The following is a 21,860-nucleotide window of genomic DNA, read 5'->3' on the forward strand; positions in this document are numbered from 1 at the left end:
ACGCCAGCGTCTCTTGTTATTGACTTTTTAGTAATGGTCATTCTGACGGGGTAAGGTGGTAGGTATCTCATTGTGTTTTTAATTTGTGTTTCGCTGATAGTGGGGTGATGTTGAGCATTTTTTCATGTTTGTTGGGCATTTGTCTATCTTCTTTTGAAAAACTTCTGTTCATGTCTTTTGCCCACTTGTTAATGAGCTTGTTTGTTTTTCCTTGTTGATTTGTTTGAGTTCTTTGTAGATTCCAGATGCTAGCCCTTTGTCTGACATATAGTTTGAATATTTTCTCCCATTCTGTAGGTTGTCTATTAACTCTGTTGATTATTTCCTTTGTTGTGCAGAGGCTTTTTAATTTAATTGAGTCAGATTTATTTATTTTTATTAATGATATATTTGTCTTTGGGGTCTTAGTCATAAATTCTTTGCCTAGGCTGATGTGCAGAAGAGTTTTTCCTATGTTTTCTTCTGGAATTTTTATGGTTTCATGCCTTACATTTAAGTCTTTTATCTATCTTGAATTAATTTTTGTATATGGTAAGAGATTAGGGTCCTATAAGTAAATAAGTAATAAAAAAAATAAGACCCTGTCTCTTAAATAAATAAATCTTGAATGAATGATACAGGTAATTAATTTTTAAGATGAAAACATATGAGGCACACCATTTTGGATGGTAATTTGTCAGTATCAAAGGACACAGAGTAATGATGGAGTAATTCTGCTTCTTAATGTTTATCTTTAAAAAAAAAACACGAGCACATGTGTCCAAGGAGGCATGTACAATGGTGTTAATGGCAGCATTCTTGGTAATACGAAAAAATAAGGGAAAATGCAAATGCTCATTAATGCTATATATAACTAATAAATGTATTAGCTGTGTATAACTAATAGATATATTAGCTATATACAAGGTCTGTCTGGAAAGTATCCAGCCATGTACTATAAAAAATAGAAACATTTATTGAAGAAGATACAAGAAACATTGTACATAGGACAGTGATGCCTCAGTCCCCTTCAAAGTAGGCACCTTCGGATGTCACACAATTCTCCCAGCATCTCTTAACGTAACCTGTACATGTTCAACATTTTCAGGTGTTTTGCTTGTTTCAGGCCTTCCAGAACATGGATCACTTTCAACAGATTCTCAACCATCTTTGAAGAGTTTGTGCCACACTTTTATTTGTGCTGCACTCATTGCATCATCCCCAAAAGCCTTCTGAATCATCCAAATAGTTTCTGTGGAGAAATGTTCAAGTTTAACATAAAATTTGATGCAGATTTTTTGCTGTACTTGGTCAGTCATTTTGAATGTGTCGGCCACATGGTACACATGCTCACTCAATGGCGTCTAGCACCCCACTGACTAGTACAGTGAAGTTGTCATTATTAACACATAAGCATTCCAATCCGCTTGCCGTGGCTACCAGGTTACATCAGTGTCTTGTAAACTGTTCTCATTATATTAACAATGGCTGGATACTTTCCGGACAGACCTCGTATAACTAATAAATGAATAAAACCATGATATGGATATGTTATAAAATTCTATATATGTACAGTTAAAATAAATGAGGTAGTTGATCTGGAAGGATATCTAGGATATGTTATTGCGTGAGAAAAGCAAGTTATAGAGCCTTTCCTACCAAACAAAATAGAGTTTTAGTTGTTGAAAGAGTGAAACAAACAAAAGTAACCATGAAAATAGCAGAGAAAACATAGGTGAATATTTTTATAATGTTGATATGAAGAAGGCTCTTCTAAGCATGATATGAAATACAGAAGCCAAAAAGGAAAAGATCGATGAATTTGAGTACATAAAGCATGAGACTTTCATATAAGAAATACCCCAAACATGAAACTGGAAGAAATATTCTAAACATGATATATATAAAGAATATTTGTAGGTAATTTGCAGAAAGGTCAGTAAATATGAAAGATATAAATAGATGTTCAGCTTTTACTCATAATTAAAAACACAAATTAGAAAATCAGTTTCCATTTACTACCTGTGAGACTGGTAAAAGATTGGTTTTACTCTATAATGACAAGAGCATGAAGAAAAAAATTCTTGCATACCTTTAGAGGAAATAAAAACAAACAGCATATTTGGTAGAAAATTTGGCAGTCTTTATTTTATTTTATTTTTTTTTTTGAGACAGAGTCTCACTCTGTTGCCCGGGCTAGAGTGAGTGCCGTGGCGTCAGCCTAGCTCACAGCAACCTCAAACTCCTGGGCTCAAGCGATCCTCCTGTCTCAGCCTCCCGAGTAGCTGGGACTACAGGCATGCACCACCATGCCCGGCTAATTTTTTCTATATATATATTCTTAGCTGTCCATATAATTCTTTCTTTTTTTAGTAGAGATGGGGTCTCGCTCTTGCTCAGGCTGGTCTCGAACTCACTGAGCTCAAACGATCCGCCCACCTCGGCCTCCCAGAGAGCTAGGATTACAGGCGTGAGCCACCGCGCCCGGCCTGGCAGTCTTTATTAAAATTTATTTATTTATTTATTTATTTATTTTTTGAGACAGAGTCTCACTCTGTTGCCCAGGCTAGAGTGAGTGCCGTGGCGTCAGCCTAGCTCACAGCAACCTCAAACTCCTGGGCTCAAGCGATCCTCCTGTCTCAGCCTCCCGAGTAGCTGGGACTACAGGCATGCACCACCATGCCCGGCTAATTTTTTCTATATATATATTTTTAGCTGTCCATATAATTTCTTTCTATTTTTAGAGGTGGGGTCTCGCTCTTGCTCAGGCTGGTCTCGAACTCCTGAGCTCAAACGATCCGCCCACCTCGGCCTCCCAGAGTGCTAGGATTACAGGCGTGAGCCACCGCGCCCGGCCTGGCAGTCTTTATTAAAATTTAAAATGTACACTACCTTTCTCTCAAACTCTGCTTTTAGGGATATATTGTACATATTATAGTGTAAAGATACATGTACAAGGTTATTCATTATATTGTTTATAAATATAAAAACATGGAAACAGTCTAAATGTTTATTGATAGGGTTGAGAGCTAAATTATAGTACTGTACATCCATTTAATGGAATCCTATTCGGCTATTTAAAAAGACTGTAGCAAATGTAGATGTATATGAATGGCTCATTTAACACTGCTGTGTGTAGTGCTGATTTATTATAATACTATGTTAAATAACTTGTATGAATATATAACAATAGATGTGTAAATATTTTAAAAATTCATTGTATTAACCTGTTAATATATTTCTTTCTCCCTTCATTGCAATATGTACTACCATCTGTAGTGGGAATATTAATAAATTGTGGTGTTTCTATGTTATTAAACTACAGTTCCTTTTTTTTCTCTTTTGCTTTCTCTACTTGGCAAAATAGTGAACATAACTTACTAGCTCATGGAAGCATTTCTGTACTGCAAATACTTCTAAAGGGTGAATAGGAGAGGTAAAGGAGGAATGTTGTTTTCAAATATATACACATCTAGTAGTTAAGAGTCTGGAACATGACGCCAGATTGCCTGGATTCAAATCCTGGCTCTGCCACTGTGTAACCTTGTGCAAGTTACTTAAATTCTTTTTGCCTCCATTTTTTCATCATTCATCCAACAAATATTTGAGTACTTACTATATGCCAGACATTGTTCTGGGTGCCAGCGATATAACAAGGAGCATTAAGACAAAATCTCTGTCCTCTTTTTTTTTTTTTTTTTTTGAGACAGAGTCTCAGTCTGTTTACCAGGCTGAAGTGCAGTGGTGGGATCATAGCTCACTGCAACCTCGAAAGCCTGGGCTTAAATGAACCAACTCCTGCCTCTGGAGTAGCTGAGACTACAGGCATAAGCTACCACACCCAACTAATTTTTTTTTTTTTTTTTTTTTTCTGTAGAAACTGGGTCTTCCTATCTTACCCAGGCTGGTCTTAGACTCCTGGCCTCAAGTGATCCTCCCTCCTTGGCCTCTCAAAGTGCTAGGATTATAGGCATGAGCCACCACATCTGGCCCCTCTTGTAGTTTATATCCTGGAGGGCTTAATTCTATATTCACTATTTAGGGTTTTGAAGAGGATTAAGAGTTTAGCACATATAAGGCACTTGGAAGAGTGTTTGGTATATACTAAATGGTCAGTAAATATTATTATTTCTTCTCTCACCCTCAAAACAAACTCAGAGTGTTAGTGTATTTACTATTTTATAGAAGTTTTTGATAAACACAATGACATTAAAAGATGTATGGACAATCTATTTCAGTATAATCTTAAATTTATCCACATTCTGGGTCCTCTCATACATTCTCAGTCATTGAGCTATAACTCGGCAGACTTGTATACTACTTGCCAGTAAACCTGACCATACCATGTTGCAAAAGCTTTCAGCCAATGAGTACTCTACCACATAATTTTGAGTATGTTAGATGTTGAAATGCAAATTTTACAGTGGTTCTTTTAAGAAGTTTTGATGGAAATGATAGGGAAATCAAGAGTATAAAGATCAATACATTAAGATTGGTAGAGATCATCATAAACATCAATGAAGCCTAGAAGGATTGATTAATAATTTTATAGCATTTAATGGGTGAAATTAAATATATTTATTAATTTGTGAATTTATATAATTTTAGCATCTGTCCACTGAACAAATATTAGTTGCCTGCCAGGGGCTGTGCTAAGTTCTGGCTATATTTTGGTGAACTAGACAGCCATGGAATTTATCCTCCCACAGCTGATATTCTATAATATTATAAAAATAATCATAGAGTTATAAGAGCTATGTAGTAAACTTAATCTGAGGGGTAAAAGGAGGGTTTCCTTGAAGAATTGAGATTTAATCTGATACCTGACACGTGTTAAGGATTGTTATGTCTTGTTGAGAATTGACCCCTTAATCATTACATAATGCCCCTCTTTATCCCCGATAACTTTCCTTGATCTGAACTCTGTCTGAAATTGATATAGCTACTTTTGCTTTCTTTTGATTGGTGTTAGGATGGTATATATTTCTGCATTTACTTTTAATCTGTATGTGTCCTTATATTTAAAGAAGGTTTCTTGTAGACAGCATATAGTTGTGTCTTATTAACATTTGATCCTTCTGACAATCTATCTTTTGATTGGTTCATTTAGTGCATTGATGTTTGAAGTGATTATTGATATAGTCTCCTTCATTTTTGAAGGATAATTTTGTGGGTATACAGATTTCTAGGTTTTTTTTCTTTTTTCTTTAGACACTTTAAATATTTCACTCCTCTCCTTTCATGCATGGTTTCTGAGGAGAAATTGGGTATAATTCTTACCTTTGTTCCTCTGTAGGTAAGGTGTTTTTTCCCCCCTCTGGTTTCTTTCAGGATTTTTTTACCTTTGATTTTCTATTCTTTGAATATGATGTGCCTTGGTGTAGTTTTTTTTTTTTTTTTTTTGTCATTTACCATGCGTTGTGCTCTCTGAGCTTCCTGGATTTGTGGATTGTATCTGACATTAATTTGGGGAAAATTCTCAGTAATTATTACAAATACTTATTTTTTTCTCTCTTTCTTCCGGTATTCCCATTACACATATGCTACACCTTTTGTAGTTGTTCCACAGTTTTTGGATATTCTGTTCTATTTTTTTCAGTCTATATTTTTCCTCTTTGACTTTCAGGTTTGGAAGTTCCTATTGAGATATCCTCAAGCTTAAAGATTCTTTCCTCAACCATATCCAGTCTCCTAATAAGTCCATCAAAGGCATTCTTCGTTTCTGTTACAGTGTTTTTGATCTCTGGCATTTCTTTTTGGCTCTCAGAGTTTCTCTCTACTTTAATTGCCCATGTGTTTTTGCATGATGTCTACTTTGCACATTATAGCCCTTAGCATATTAACCATATTTGATTTAAATTCTTGGTCTGATAATTCCAATATCCCTGCCATACCTGTGTCTGGTTGTTAAGCTTGCTCTGTCTCTTCAAGCTGTGTTGGTTGTTTTTTTTTTTTTTGCCTTTTATTATGCCTTGTAATCTTTTCTTTTCTTTTTTTTTTTTTTTTGAGACAGAGTCTAACTTTGTTGCCCAGGCTAGAGTGAGTGCCGTGGCGTCAGCCTAGCTCACAGCAACCTCAAACTCCTGGGCTCAAGCGATCCTCCTGCCTCAGCCTCCCGAGTAGCTGGGACTACAGGCATGCGCCACTATGCCCGGCTAATTTTTTTTCTATATATATATTTTTAGTTGTCCATATAATTTCTTTCTATTTTTAGTAGAGACAGGGTCTCGAACTCCTGACCTTGAGCGATCCACCCGCCTCGGCCTCCCAGAGTGCTAGGATTACAGGCGTGAGCCACCGCGCCCGGCCTTTTCTTGATAGCTAGACATGATGTACTGTTGTAAATAGGCCTTTAGTAATGTGATATGGTTTGGAGGGAAGCATTCTATAGTTCTGTGATTAAGTCTCAGTCTTTTAGCAATCCTGTGCCTCTGGACTGAGAACTTCACAAATGCCTCTCAGTTTTTTCCCCCATTTAGCGGGGACAGGATGGCTAGAATGGGCTAGATAGAGCTGGATATTTCCCTTCCCCCAGGTCAGTCAGGCTCTGATATAACCCCAGCAAGTTAGGTTCTGGTTAGTTTCTCCTGAGAGCAGACTTTGTTAGGAACAGAATGCTATGGCATGTTTCAAAATGGTTCCTTTTCCCCTCTGTCTGCCAGAAGATTGGGTGGAGGGAGTTTCTCTAATACTCATTGTGAGAACTAGGTTGAATTCCTGGATGGAGGTAACACTCACAAAAGTGTGGGGGTCCCCTAAGACCAGGTCCCCCTAGAGATTTTAACTCTCAGAGTTGTCCACACTAAGCCTCCAGCAGTTTATCAGTTATATTTCAAGCTTTCCTGCCTCAGCACTGGTTCCCACAGAGGTTTTCTGCTCAGGTAATTTGTGAATTTTTTTTGAGAGAGTCTCACTCTGTTGCCTGGGCTGGAGTGAAGTGGCGTCACTGTAGCGCACTGCAGCCTCCAACTCCTGGACTCAAGCGATCCTCCTGCCTCAGCCTCCAGAGTAGCTGGGACTACAGGCATGCACCACCTTGATTGCCTAATTTTTTTATTTTTTTGTAGAGACAGGGTCTCAATATTGCCCAGGCTCGTCTCATTCTCCTGGGCTCAAGTGATCCTCCCGCCTTGGCCTCCCAAAGTGCTAGGATTACAGGCTGAGCCACCACCACCATGCCTGGCTAATTTGTGACTTTTTTTGTATTCACCAGTCTGTCTCTCCAAATTTTAGGCAGTGGTTTCCCCATCACCTTACTTCTTCTATGGATCTAAGATGAGTTGTTGATTTTTCAGTTTATTTAGGTTATTGCTTTGTTGTTAAGGCAGAATAGTGACTTCCCAGCTTCTTACATGCCGATCCAGAAACTAGAAGTCTACATATACTCTTGTTGTTACTCTTGGTGTACACAATTTGTGGGATACAAATTATATCTGTCAGTCTGCTACCCAGAATAATCTGAAACATAAGACCCACCCCTCTCTCCGTGAATTTATTTCTTATTTATTATCTATGTGTTGATCATAGAATATCTGAGTTAGTGTAGTAGCTGATCTTTGAATTTTAGGTGTGCTGTTAAAGTTGAAACTGTGATTTTGATGTTGTTTGCCTCAATTTATATCATACTATTGTTAAAGCAACCACTGGAGCTAAGTTAGGGAAAAAAGGGGAGTTTTATAAGGATACTAGGATATATCATAGAATTCAAAGGCAGTGATTATAGCCCTGTCTCCCAGGCATAGCCTAGAAGGGTCTGTAATTCATCTTAGATCAGGAGCTCATACCAGGCTGATAAACTGGTTAGGTGGCTAGGTTTCCCCTGAATATGGCATTTTATCTTGCAATAAAAATATGTGCATATGTATGAGATGGGGATAGATAATTCTAGCATTCTGTTGGCAAAGATAATCCAATAGATATCTGTCATCTAGAAATTAGAGGTATGGACTTGGGCTAATATGATATTGATTAATGGTTCACTCATGCACAATCTATGTACTACTTTAGATTCTTCAGAGAATCAACCAGTAGGAGATAGGGCTCACTAGCTTGCAGAGACCAGATCAATGGACAATTCTTCCTCCATAATTGCATGAACCAATGCATGAGCTTTATAATAAATCTTATTACATACACACAGAATGATGTATAAATATATAGGTATGTATCATGGTGGGAGCAATCTGGTTTACTCAGTCCAATTCACATGCTAATCTCTTCTGGAAACACTCTCACAGGCATACCCAGAAATAATGTTTAATGAGGTATTTAGGCATTCCTTAGCCCAGTCAAGTTGACATGTAAAGTTAATCCACAGAGATGTTGTATATCTCAATAGTTTCTGGCCCTGTGTCATAAATGAACAAATTTGTTTACATGGCTGTGAGTCTTACTACTTCAGACATGAGAATTAAACATGCTCCTTCTTTTAGTCCTGATCTTAAATCAGTTGCTGTTCTAGGGATTTCACTGCCTATATATATTTGATACATCTGTTATCACGTTTTCCAATATTTGTTGAACTACCAGGCTTTTTGTTCAGTGTGTCCTAAATGAAAACAATCACCTTGTTCTTTATAGCTCTGGACTGAGGATTCAATGTTTGTGAAAGATGCCAGATTGATATCCTGGAAATTGAAGCCCTGTGTGAATGTGGAGTAGTAACAATGTCAGATTCCCAGATCCTACTCTCTTAATGTACTTTGGTCTTGATCTGCAGGAATAAAACTCTTCTTAGAGATTATCTCATTTCTTTTTTCAGCCACTGTAAGGGTGTTCATATTCAAAGGGTCTCTTTTGAGGATCAAATTTACTTAGCCTCTTCAGAAAGTTGAGCAGTTGGGTTACTTTTTTGTTCCTATTTTTCTATTTCATTGTTCAGACTTGAATTGATCACTTAAGACCAATGGCCCTGATGGATTATTAACTGTAGAAACAAACTAGTCCACTGGTTGGTTTCATGGTACAAATTGCACTATTTGCCTTTCTGTTCTAATTCTTTCACACAAATTGCTTTTTGATGATGAATAATAACAGCTACTACTTATTGAGCACTTACTTATCAGGTCTGTACAAGACACTTTATATAAACACGTTCTTCTTCTTCATTAAAAATATCCTGCAAAGTATAGTTTTTATATAAAGTATAAAGAAACTGAAAGTCAGGTATCTTGCTCAGAGTAGCAACAGCTGTTACATACTAGAGCTTGAATTCAAACCTGCATCTGCCAGATTCTTGTGCCAGTGTTCTTTCCGCCAAGCTCCACTAACTATTCATAAAAAATGTTCATTTGGATTAAACATCAAGCAGGTATATTACGTATTCATTATGTATTAGTAATGGTTGATTTGAAATCCAATCTCTGTTTTGCCAGATATTCCATTGCTGTATTCATATTCTTGAATCAGACTTTTTTTTTTCTTTAAAGGTAAGTCGTCAAACTAATAGGAACTTTCCAAAGAGTTGTAATTGTGGATAGAAAGTGCAAAACCTTGATAAAACATGATATAAGTTTGAACTGTTCTTCAGTATGCAAACTGATAATTTTATATTGGCATTAATAAACTTCGAAATAATAAATACATTGAAGTTTTGGCAGTATCAGCACAACTCTTGGGATCCTTTATATCAGAAAATTTCCTAGGGGAAGTGTTTTTTAAAGTAAGTCCTTTATTTGTTTTAATTTGTATCCCAAGTGGTTAGTGAGCACTTACTCTGTGCCATACATGTGTCATATACTAGTGATACAATGGTAAAAAGATGGAAACGATCTCTATCCTGAAAAACCTTAATAGCCTGGAAGGGAGAGACAAACAGTTTAAAAAAATAATGAATCAGTTGAAAAGTGCTATGATAGGGGTAAAAGGTATACAAGAATGAGGGGCATCTATCTCAGACCTATATCAGAAGGGCTTCATGGAAGAAGTCTAGGGTAGCATGAGGAAAATAGGTAAAATGAAAGTAACAGTGGCAGGGGTAAAGTGTTGGAGACTATTCAAGGCCTAAATAATAACATCTATGAAGGCTTGTTCTCTGAAAACTGTTTTCTTTAGACATAATTCAAATATCATAAAATTCACTTTTAAAGTATATATTCAGTGGTTTTCAGTATATTCAGAGTAGTGTAACTATTACCACTGTCTAATTCCAGAACATTTTCATCACTCCAGAAAGAAACCCCTATCCTTTAGCAGTCACTCCCTGTTTCTTTCTCTCCCCAGCCCCAGGCAACACTAATCTACTTTCTGTCTCTATGGATTTGCCTATTGTGGACATTTCATATTAATAGACCCACACAATATGTGGTCATTTGTGACTGGCTTTTTTCATTTAGCATAATGTTTTTAGGGCATCCATGTTATAGCATGTATTGGTATGCAGGCCTATTTTGGGAAATGGAGATAGGCAAGATTGAGAATTCAGCATTCAGAATTCATGTTGATCAAGATGACTAGTGCACAGAGTAAAAATTTGAGAATAGAGAGTAAAATGTCATACTATAGAAGTAAGCAGAAACCACATCAAACAGGGCATTGTCAGCTATGTTCCGGAGGCATGGACTTAATCCTAAGAGCAGTAGGATGCCATTGAGTGGTGTTAAGTATGGAAATGATATAATCAGATTTGGTTTTTGTATTTGTGTGGAGAATAGGCTAGATGGGTGTAAAATAGGGAGTTGGGAGACTAGTTAGGATGCTTGCTAAAATCTGGGTAACAGAAAGATGGAGGTGGTATTGGATATGGCAATTGGAGACTTGAAAGAAATGGATGGATTTGTAGGAACAAATGGCAGAATCAACAAAACTTGATGTTAAACTGAATGTAGAGGAGGGAGAAGGAGAGGATAGTATACAGAATGGCACTTAAGTTTTTGGGTTGATGAGATAGGTGGATGATGATGCATAGACTCATCATGGAGCTGGCTAGCTAGGTAAGTTCCTGGGGTGCCAATCTGTAAGGAGTACTAAACTGAACTGGAAAATTAATGAGATTAAAAATGCATTCACCAGAAATCCTTGCCTATTAGTAGAGTAATGTATATGGTTTGGAGGAAAACTTTGATAAGCTGTTCTAAGTGGAGGTACGACCCCCCTCTCTCACCTAGCTTTTTGCTTGAATAACATTAGTTGTTTCCTAAGCTGTACTCTTAAGAGGCCCACAGCTTTTTTTACTGAGTGGTATATACAAAATTGGAGTCAGAGCTAAATAGCTCAGTAGAGGAGAGACTACCACCAGTGGATCTTCTTTTTTACCTTTCTTCTTATGGTTGTTACCCTTTTCTTTAAAATGTTTATTTGAGATTGGTTTGAAGAATATCAAATTACTAACCTGCTATTCCATTTGTCTATTGCTATGTAATGAGTTATACCAAAATGCAGTATCTTAAAATAACAATTCTTATCTCTATGGTTCTGGGGATTGACTGGGCTCAGCTAGGTAGTTCTCTCTTAGGGTCTTCATGAAGTTTTAGTCAGACAGTGGCTAGGGCCAGAGTCATCATGAGGCTTGCTCATTCACATGTGTGGAGACTCATGGGCCAGATCACCTGCTTGTGGCCTGTCCATGTGGTTTCTCTGGCACAGTAACTGGGTTCCAAGAGTGAGTGTTCCAAAAAGACCAAGCAGATATTTTTTTGACCAGCCCTTAGAAGTTATGTAGTTTCCCTTTAGTTCAGTTGAGGTGGTCATGAAGGTCTGCCCAGGTTTAGAGGAAGGAGACATAGATTTCACCATTCAATTGGAGGAATGTCACAGTCACTTTAAGAAGATCATGTGGGATGGGAGATACTACAGCAGCCATTTTTTGAAATACGATTTGCCATACATATTTGAGAGCCCTGCTCAGACTAAGAGCAGTTCCCTAACTGAGAAAGAGGACTTTAAAAGATTGAATGCTATTTTGTATATATTTAGTCTGACAGACTTCCTGATAGAAGTGTTACGAAGTTTGGTTATTGAGTGGGGCATGGTTGTGCTCACCTGTAGTCCTGGTCACTCGGGAAGCTGAGGTAAGAGGGTTGTGTGAGCCCAGAAGTTTGAGTCCAGACCTGGGCAACATATGTGAGATCCCTATCTCTAAAAAAAAATTTAATTAAGAAAAAGGAAGTTTAGTTACTTGTCAGATATTGAATTGTTTTGTGGGAAATAGCATTAATCAGAGCCAAGATAGGAAACATTTTTGACGGAGAATATTTTCTAGTTTATACTCATCATTTTCTTTTCTTTTTTTAAATTGATGGCCAGGATTTTGGAAATTGTTACTTTCATAAATACCTCTTCTGTTTCAAACATATCCATGTCAGAGATTCCTATGAATTGCTTGCATTGTATATTTTAAACATCTTTATTCCTATCATTTTTTCTTATAGCTTTATTTAAAAAAGAAAAAATTTTTTTTATTTCAGCATATTGTGGGGGTATAAAAGTTTAGGTTACGTATATTGCCCTTGCCCCCCCATAAAAAAGAAAATTTTTGATTCTTAATTTTAAATGATTCTTTAACTTTCCCCCATATTGCAGTCCCAAATATGGGGACTTTAACTATTTGTACCATTTTGTAAATTGTTCCTTTCACTTGACATTTAAATTATTCCTAATATTGGCCAGGTGCAGTGGCTCACACTTGTAATTCCAGCACTTTGGGAGGCTAAGGTGGGAAGATCACTTGAGGCTAGGAGTTCAAGACCAGCCTGGGCAACATAGCAAGACCTTATCTCTAAAAAATTTTAAAAATATTTTCCCCAGTATTTTACTATTTTAAACATCAATCTCATAGTTATTCCACATCTTTTCTATTTATCCAATTATTTCCTTCAGATAAATATCTAGAAGGGCAGTTATTATGTCAAAGATCCCATACTTATATAATAATGATATATTTTCTCAATTATTTAACTCATTGTCACTTTTTTCTCCCTCCCACTGGGTAATTTCTCTCCTTTTGTTTTTCTCTTGCATTTGATTACTGTCTTTCTTCCCTCCAACACACACATATTCACAAGTATTTGTTTTTCAGGGAGGGAGAAATCTTTATCATGAGGTTGATTACTTAAATGTGGACTTCATTAGTTTGCTTTGGTTTATTTCTTCATGTGGCATTTGTTGAACAATGTGCCATGCCCTGGGTTACAGAGAATGAAGCCATAGCCCTTGTTCTCAGTGAACTTACAGTCCAGTGGGGGAGACAGGCATACTGACAATGTAAATTCATTTGATAAGTGCTGCCATTAACAGAGACATGCATGAGATGAGCATAGGGTGACTCTTCTTCTTTTGTTTTTTTTTAGACAGAGTCTCTCACTCTGTTGCCCAGGCAAGAGTGCCGTGGCATCAGCATAGCTCACAGCAACCTCAAACTCCTGGGCTCAAGCGATCCTCCTGCCTCAGCCTCCCAAGTAGCTGGGACTACGGGCATGCACCACCATGCCCAGCTAATTTTTTCTATATATATTTTTAGCTGTCCAGATCATTTCTTTCTATTTTTAGTAGAGACAGGGGTCTCGCTCTTGCTCAGGCTGGTCTCAAACTCCTGACCTCGAGCAATCCTCCCGCCTTGGCCTCCCAGAGTGCTAGGATTACGGGCATGAGCCACCGCGCCCAGCCAGGGTGACTCTTCTAAAACAGTCCGTAGAGAATCAGGAAACACTTCTCAGATTGGGTTGAGGGTGAGTTTGAATTGAACCTTGGGTAAATGTGAGTTAGCTAGGCAGAGGAGAGTGACAAGAGTTTTCCAACATCGGCATAGAGGCATAGAACATGCAGTGATAGAGAAGCATGATAGAGCATGTCACAAGAAATTCTATAATTTGGTATGATTGGAGCTTAGGGAAGTGGTGGGAGTGCAGATTGAAGAGGCAGAGACCACATTCTGAAGGGATCTCTATGTCATGCTGAAAAACTACACATCCCTTTGTTTGTCTGAACTATTTCTTAATTTACTTATTAGGGCATTAGAAACTTGAAATCTACTTTTAAGAAAGAATGTAATAATATATTTTATTATATGTCACTTTTAAAAGATAAGAATGGAGACTAATGTTTAAACAGGTTGGATTGATACCTCTTCTTCCCTGAAACCCCCACTAAAATGGTAAGAAGAAACAGGAGAGGAGATAACAATGGATGAGAGATTTCAACAAATGAAAAGAGTGCAGGTCTGTGAACTGAAGAAGCAGTAAGCCACTTGCTTGCAGAGGGAGATATGTGAGCAACAAGTAGGTACCCCACAGAGCCTTAGAGACACTTATGTGGCGATTCCAGGCATCTCTAAAGGCTTAGGTGAGGTGTGGTAATGAAAACAGAGATTGGTTGGAAGATGATACAAGAAATGATCAGTTTTGCAGATACTGTGCTCTATCCTATGTAGTCAAGTAACTTTCCCTTTCGTCCTGCAGGAGTCTAGAGGTTTATTTTCTGGAAGAACTAAAAATGGAATGATTGGAATTAAAGGATGCCAGGCATATTAGAAGGAGGAGATGAGGTACAGGGTTCAAAGCAGATTGAGGAAATTGTAGTTTGAAGTAATAAATGTAAAGTTGAGACCAGACACTGTCTTGATTTTCCTCCAGCCATATTTCAGCTGCATAGGGAAATGTATATAGTAGGTAGATGGTTGGATTTAATTAAAGTTGAGGCTTTGCTAGCTGAGACTAGAAGGACAAGGAATCTAATTCCAGTAGAAAAACCTGTGATGTTTGAGAAGATTCCAAAATACTGTTTTTATTAATCAGGGTTATCCAAAGAAATAGAACCAATTGTGTGTGTGTGCACGTGTATTTATTTATTATAAGGAATTTGCTCACGCATTTCTAGAGGCTGAGAAGTTTCAGAATCTGTTGCAATAAGCTGGAGACCAAGGAAAGCTGGTGGTGTAGTTTGGAGACTGGAGGGCTGGTGGTGTAAACCCCAGTCTAAGGGCAGAAAACTCATGTCCCAGCTCAGCCAGTCAGAGAGAGAGAGAGAGAATTTCCTCTTCCTCCTTCTGTTTTAGTGAGGCCCTCAGTGGATTGGATCTTGCCCCCTCACAGTGAGGAGAGGCAGTCTGCTTTACTCAGTCCACTGACGCAATGCTAATCTCATCTAGAAACACCCTCACACACATACTCAGAAATAGTGTTTAATCTGGGTACCCCATGTCTCAGTCAAGTTGATACATAAAATTAACCATCACATTAATGGACTTGCTTCACACATTAAAAAAAAAAAAAATATATATATATATATATATATGCACACACACATGATTCGACTTTGAATCTATAGAGTTAATTTTTATTTTTTAAGAAAATCTTTAATTAGCTAGGCATTAGAGGGAGGGAACCTTACTTTCTCTCATTCTCATTTTGACCTTGGTACTTATACCCCATACAGCCCTTTCATACTTGGATATGATTTAGTCCTTTATTTGATAGATGTAAATCTGTTTGTTAGCATCAATAGCTGTTCTTATGTAGAGTATATCATAGCATGCACATATTTTTCAAATTCTCAAGACAAGAAAATCTTTTACCAGTAATTGGTCTCTGGAAACTTGAATTTTAGACCTTTTTCTTACTCTCTTATTTTTTAGAAAGTACATCATTTTTCATATCAGATAATGGAATATTTGTAATAATGTTAGGAAATTTCTCTTGATGCATACCCCTGATAATAAAGGTTAATATTGGGTTAATAGATCCATTGCTTCTAAGCAGTGGAGGAGAAATAGAATCAAAAGACACTCCATTTGGAGGAAAACCAGTTTGGCAATAAAAATCTCAGCAGGAAGATTATGAAACTCAAGAATTTTGGATGTATAGAAAAAAATTCACACCAACAGAATATTCTTGTGAAGCATCAGTTTTCTTAGCTTTAGATTCTTGGAGGGCCTATTGTAATATAAAGTAAGTGGTATATTTATGAATTAACATAATTAAAGTCACTGGGTAGAAAGTACCTGCTGTTGACGTTTCACTTTGCACTATCCATTGAAAATAAGGGTGCAAATGTTCTTAACTCTTCGTTGCAACATTTCACTTTTGGCCTTCTTAGACAATAAAATGTGTCTTCTGCTGCCTTGCATGCTGGCCAGGTCTTTGAATTTGAAGGTGTAATTGTAATTTATTGTTAAGCCCCATTGCTTTTATTTGTCTGGCTGTGATGGATTTATATGAAGAAAATTAGGGCTTATTGTTTTAGCAAATGTAATGAGCAATGTGTTTTTTCTTTAGGATCAAGCGGAACATACTGAATCAGCAGGACTGGCTGGTGGTGCAGCAAGCATCATGAGTAAGCACAGAGAGGTCTGTTCCTTATCACATGTCTAAGGGGGAAAAGGTAAGAAAAGTAATGCTTTTATTTCTCTTAGAGGTTGATCTTGAGAAAACAACTAGCTAGCTCTGTAGAAAATAATGCTGATGTATATATGCTGCTTGCTTCGTTTATAACATTGTGTCTTGTTAAATCAGGAGTATAATTTTTCAGAACAATTTGATTTAAATCCAGAGGAAAAGGATATTTTAAAATTACTGTTAAATTATGTCACAAAGCTAATTTCTCTACTAGTGCTGGCTCCTCCCTTTTAGAGTCAACTTCCTGTTACCTTGAGCATACAATGATAATTTCAGAAAAAAGAACATGGATTTGAGCAATATCGTTCAGAGAAAATAATGGTATATCTGGCCAACTATGGTCGTTTATGTTTCTTAGTCATCATGCAAGAGCTAAACAGTTAAAGCTAATTTGGGGATGAGGAATCAAAAGTGTAAATTTAATTACATTATTTTATTTTATATTTTGGACTAATGAAGAGCAATAATTTCCAGCAGAAAACTGGAAGTATTTTGTTAATCTTGTAGAGCAGGAATCCTGGACTTTTTTCTGACTAGGAATCATCTTAGGTGTTTTTTTCGAGTCTTAAGACTGTTAGCATCGTGAATGGGGGAGGATGTGCAGGTGAGATTGGTTTCAGAAACTGATTATACCATTCACTAATGGAATGTTGCATATTCTGGCTGAGTTCTCTGATTTTTCCATGTAAGCTGTGAGGAAAGGCATGGGACCAACAGTATTTGATAGGAAACTGAGCCCCTTTTCTCTTCAGTTGATGATGGAGCAGAGGCACTTGGCAGTGATGTCTTCTTCACTAAAACTTCTGGGTCTGCAGTTAGCATGCTGTTTCTTGTCCCCTAGCCTTCTTACATGAGAGTGTGAGAAGGGAATACCCTTCTCTGCCTTCACCTGGCAAAATCTTACCCTTCAGGCGTTGCCTCTTCAGGAAGTTTTCCATCCACTGTATGAAATATTTTAATACTATCAGTTATCCACTAAATCCACCAAAATCCATTTTCCCCTTTTATAGTAGCTGCAGCTGGGATAGGGCAGTCTCATCAGCCTTCTTTACAGCTAGATGCGGCTGTGTGACTAAGCTCACTGAAGGAATGTGTTTTTAATAGACTGGACATACCTCCTCAACTTTTTCTTTTTCATTACTGCTGTCTCAACTAAGGTATGGCCTACCAACCAGCTGCCTTTCTTGAGCTGTTCCATGCAGAGATAAAGACTTCTGTTTAGTTCAGCAGACATTTTTGGTAGCAAGTCTTTATCCATGAGGAAAACCGTGTGTTGATCTATGATATTCTTGAAGATTGGCACCTTGAACAATACTGTCCTAATACAGGGGTTGGTGAACCTTTTCATGTTGGAAGGCTGCATTAATTTAGCTGTAATCAAATTAAGGCTGCATTTAAGAAACTTCAATTAGATATACTTAAAAAATGTACATTAGTTTGTAACAATCTATCTATTATGTAGTTAATAATTACAGAAAATGAAAACTATTTGTTAATTTTAAAGTTAACTAACCTTTTAATGACTTTGTTATGTTTGCTTTTTGTTGGAAAGCATTTGAATATTTGGTTATAGCTTGGAGGTCCGCAGTTTCAGTTGATCCTTTAGATGGGTATCAGTTGTTTGTGACCTTAAGGGCGTCTTGATTTGGGTTAGGTAGGAGAATGTAGATTCATTCACAGCAATAAGTGGTTGAAAACCCAGAAAGCATTTTTTGGACATGTTGCCAAGGCGTGGGTATTCTACTACATGTTTCAATATTTCAGTTGAATCTTTCTTAGCATCAAACAATGACTTTAAAATGTCATCTACTGAGAGCTCAATTCCATCTGTAGTTCTTTAGGTGCCTTAGTGATACCAACTAGGTGAGGGTGAAATGCCAATTTGTTTGTGATGTCATGATTCTGAAAGTCAGTGAACATTTCATTGTATTCTCCAATTAATAGGTGTATAACAGTTGGGTATTCTTCAAATGATTTGCATATATCATCCTGCGCATCAATGACTTTTGCTAACTAGGGAAAAATATTCATCTTGAATTTTCCTTTTGAAGAAGTGTTTTGCAAAAAGATAGCTTTTTTTGAAATACTTGGATCTTTTGCCATGTATCATATATAGACTTAATTTTGCCTTGCAAAGAAATATTCAAGTCATTTTGATTTGACGTGCTATCACACAGAAATGCTACATTCCTGTAGAAATCTTTGAATAAGTCACATTGCTGATTCTGTCCTTCATAAAATTAAGTATCTATTCTCGCAGAGATAAAATTTTGGCTAACACCTGTCCCTGCAATAGCCAACACATTTTATAATGATATGGCAAATCCACACTGAATACCTCATTGTTCAACTTTAGCATGTTATGAAACTGACTATGCTGTGTTGCATTTGCACTATTATAGTTAACAATGCTTATAACTTGTTGCAAAGTGTCACTTAAAATAGTTGGTTTAGTACAGAGATATTGCTGATACAAGATACAATGAAAAGAAATGAGAGCATCTGGATCTGTTAATACTTTTTTTGTCTGCAGTAAATCTGTCATGTTTTCCTGTAAGGAAGCTGTACCATCTGTACATACACTCACTATATTTACCAAATTCAGTCCAGCTTCATGACATTTATCTTGAAAGTTGTTGAAGAGATCTATTCCCTGTATTCTGTTGGTAAGAGTGCCCAAAGTGAGTAACTCTTCATAGCAAAGAAAATCTTCTATTATGACCCAAATGAAGTATAAAACCTGTGTGGAGTCAGTAGTATCAGTTGATTCATACAAAGCAATTGAATAATGTATATTTTCCTTTTAAAGTATTGCATGAAGTTGTTCTGTTAAGTTGAAGGCTAATTCATGCTGCTGATTAGTTATGGTTCTCCTTGAAAGAGGCAGTTGTTTGTACTTTGAAATGTTACTGGGGTCTAAGCATCCTATAACTTTGACAGTGCATTCTTTCACAATTTCTACATCATTGAATGGCTTCCCTTTTTTCCTGAGTATATAAGCTACTTTATAAGTTGTTTCAGTTTCATTGTTTCCAGGTCTTATTGTTGCTTGAAAGAATTTTTTGCTTTTGCTTTTCATCTTTTAATTTCTGCAGTACAACCTTTCGTGCCTCTCCCTCTAATATGAAATATTTGTGGTCCTTATGAGTATTACAGTGCTGATAAGTGTTGAATTTCTTTAGTGTTGATATTGCAGTATCAAAAAGCAAGCAAATCATCTCATCTTAAGTAGAAACAACATAATATTGCAATTCCCAGTCATTAAAAGTAGTTTTCTTCCTTCACCATTCTCTTGGTTGTCTTTAACATGATGGCTGTTAAGCAGACAGAATTAAAAAATACTATTGAGCGGTGCAACTTATTCACAAATTCCACTTCAAACAGAAACACAGTGCACCGTTGTCAAAACCTAGGAACAGACTGGCATACTCGACCCCCATAAACTCTCACCAATCAGCTTTGTGCGGCAGTGGCGCCAGTCAGGCAGGAGAAGTTAGAACTAAATCATGAATGTGGCAGCCATCAATTTAGCTCTTATGGTTTACTAATGTTCTAATTATGCCAGTCAATCTGGGAAGATTATTTCGTTGAAATTTAATTTATTCTTTGGTATTTTAAATATGTTCATTTTAAAAATAAAATATAAAAGACAAGTGAAAATGTATTAATAAAAATAAGAGGATTTGTTCTGTAAAATTTGGATTCAGTCAAAAGGCTGCGCTTAAAGACCTAGAAGGCCATATGTGGCCTTAATGCTGCAGGTTCCCCACCCCTGATCTAGTCAGTGCTCATGTGTGGTATTTGGTTATCTAATCTGGTTAGTCTCTTTTAATTTAGAATGGTCTTGTTTTTTATACTTTTTAAAAAAGTTTTTACATTGAATTTTTTAAAGAGTTCAAGTATAGAATGCCTCACAGTCTAGATTTGTCTAATTGTTTCCTCATGATTAAATTCAGAGTAATTATTTTTGGCAAGAATACTGTATAGGTGATGTTTTATATTTCTCATTGCGTCACATTAGAAAATACATGATGTCAGCTTGTTGAACTGTTGGTGATGCTAAGTTAAATCATTTGGTTAAGGTTGTGATTGCCGTGTCTCTTCATTGTGAACATACATTACCTCCTTTGAAATTAACAATTTATCTATGAAATGATACTTTGAGGCACTGTGAGTATCATCTTCTGCAATCACTATTTACCTAATGGTTTAGCATTCATTTTTGGTGCTTGCCTGAATCAGTTATTGTAATTGAAGCTTAGTACAACTTACTGACTGGTTGTTCATACACTGTTCATTTATTTATTCATTCTACAGGTATTAATTGAATAGATACCACCTCAGGTTCTGTGCTAATCACTGGAAATACATGATGAACACAGTCTGGTGGGTACCTTTGTGGTGCCTACTGTCTGGTGGAAGAGATGAGCATTAATCAAATAATCACACTGATGTATATTTATAAATGATGATAAATATTATAAAGGAAAAGAAATATAGGGGTGCTATGAGAGATTACAGGAGGAGGCATCACCTTTTCTGGTTGTTCAGAGAGTATTTTCCCTGTGAAAGTAATATTTGAGCCAAGAGCTCAAATGAAAAATGATGAACTTAAATAACCTTTGTACTTCTGTAGTGCTTATTCTATAGCACTTATCTGTTTTATCTGATAAGTTACTCACTTGGTTTCTCTTGTGCTGAGTTGTTATTAAAAATCATTTATGGCCGGGCGTGGTGGCTCACGCCTGTAATCCTAGCACTCTGGGAGGCCGAGGTGGGTGGATCGTTTGAGCTCAGGAGTTCGAGACCAGCCTGAGCAAGAGTGAGACCCCATCTCTACTAAAAATAGAAAGAAATTATATGGACAGCTAAAAATATATATAGAAAAAATTAGCCGGGCATGGTGGTGCATGCCTGTAGTCCCAGCTACTCGGGAGGCTGAGACAGGAGGATCCCTTGAGCTCAGGAGTTTGAGGTTGCTGTGAGCTAGGCTGACGCCACGGCACTCACTCTAGCCTGGGCAACAGAGTGAGACTCTGTCTCAAAAAAAAAAAAAAAAAAAAATCATTTATTATTTAAATTTTTTTAGCATTGTTTACACTTTAAATTATAAGCTTTTTTGACGTTAGGGATGATGTCTGAGACTTGAATTGATCATAGTACCTTGCATACTGTAGATGTACAATAAATATATTGATCTGATTATTTGTTTACTAATGTTTTATATATAATGACCATAAAATGCTGTTGAGTCTTATAGTTGTATATTAAATGTGCTAGATTATGTGTTGTGAGAAATTTAATTTGCTCTTAGCATTAGTAGACAGATTTAATATGCAGTCTTTATCAAAATGAAGTGGCATGTATAAGAAATGATTTTGGTCTGAAAATAATTAGACACATTTTTAAAAAACTATTCATATAATAAGGGACAGTGAGTGGCATGCGTGCCTAGTGCCAGCTACCCAGGAGGCTGAGGCAGGAGTATCCCTTGAGCCCAGGAGTTTGAGGTTACAGTGAGCTGTGATTATGCCACTGTATTCTGGCCCCGGC

General features: G+C 36.9%; 1 protein-coding gene across 2 annotated transcripts in view; it reads left to right on the forward strand.

Moving 5' to 3' along the window:
• ZFYVE9 (zinc finger FYVE-type containing 9) overlaps positions 1–21,860 on the forward strand; it is a 148,336-nt gene that overhangs the window by 35,709 nt on the left and 90,767 nt on the right. For both annotated transcript variants that reach the window (XM_069477942.1, XM_069477943.1), the window contains exon 2: positions 16,188–16,293. The gene's annotated coding sequence lies outside the window, so the exon portion shown is untranslated. The remainder of the gene's footprint in view (positions 1–16,187; positions 16,294–21,860) is intronic.

Source organism: Eulemur rufifrons, chromosome 8 (assembly GCF_041146395.1).
Source record: "Eulemur rufifrons isolate Redbay chromosome 8, OSU_ERuf_1, whole genome shotgun sequence".
Classification (NCBI taxonomy): Eukaryota; Metazoa; Chordata; class Mammalia; order Primates; family Lemuridae; genus Eulemur; species Eulemur rufifrons.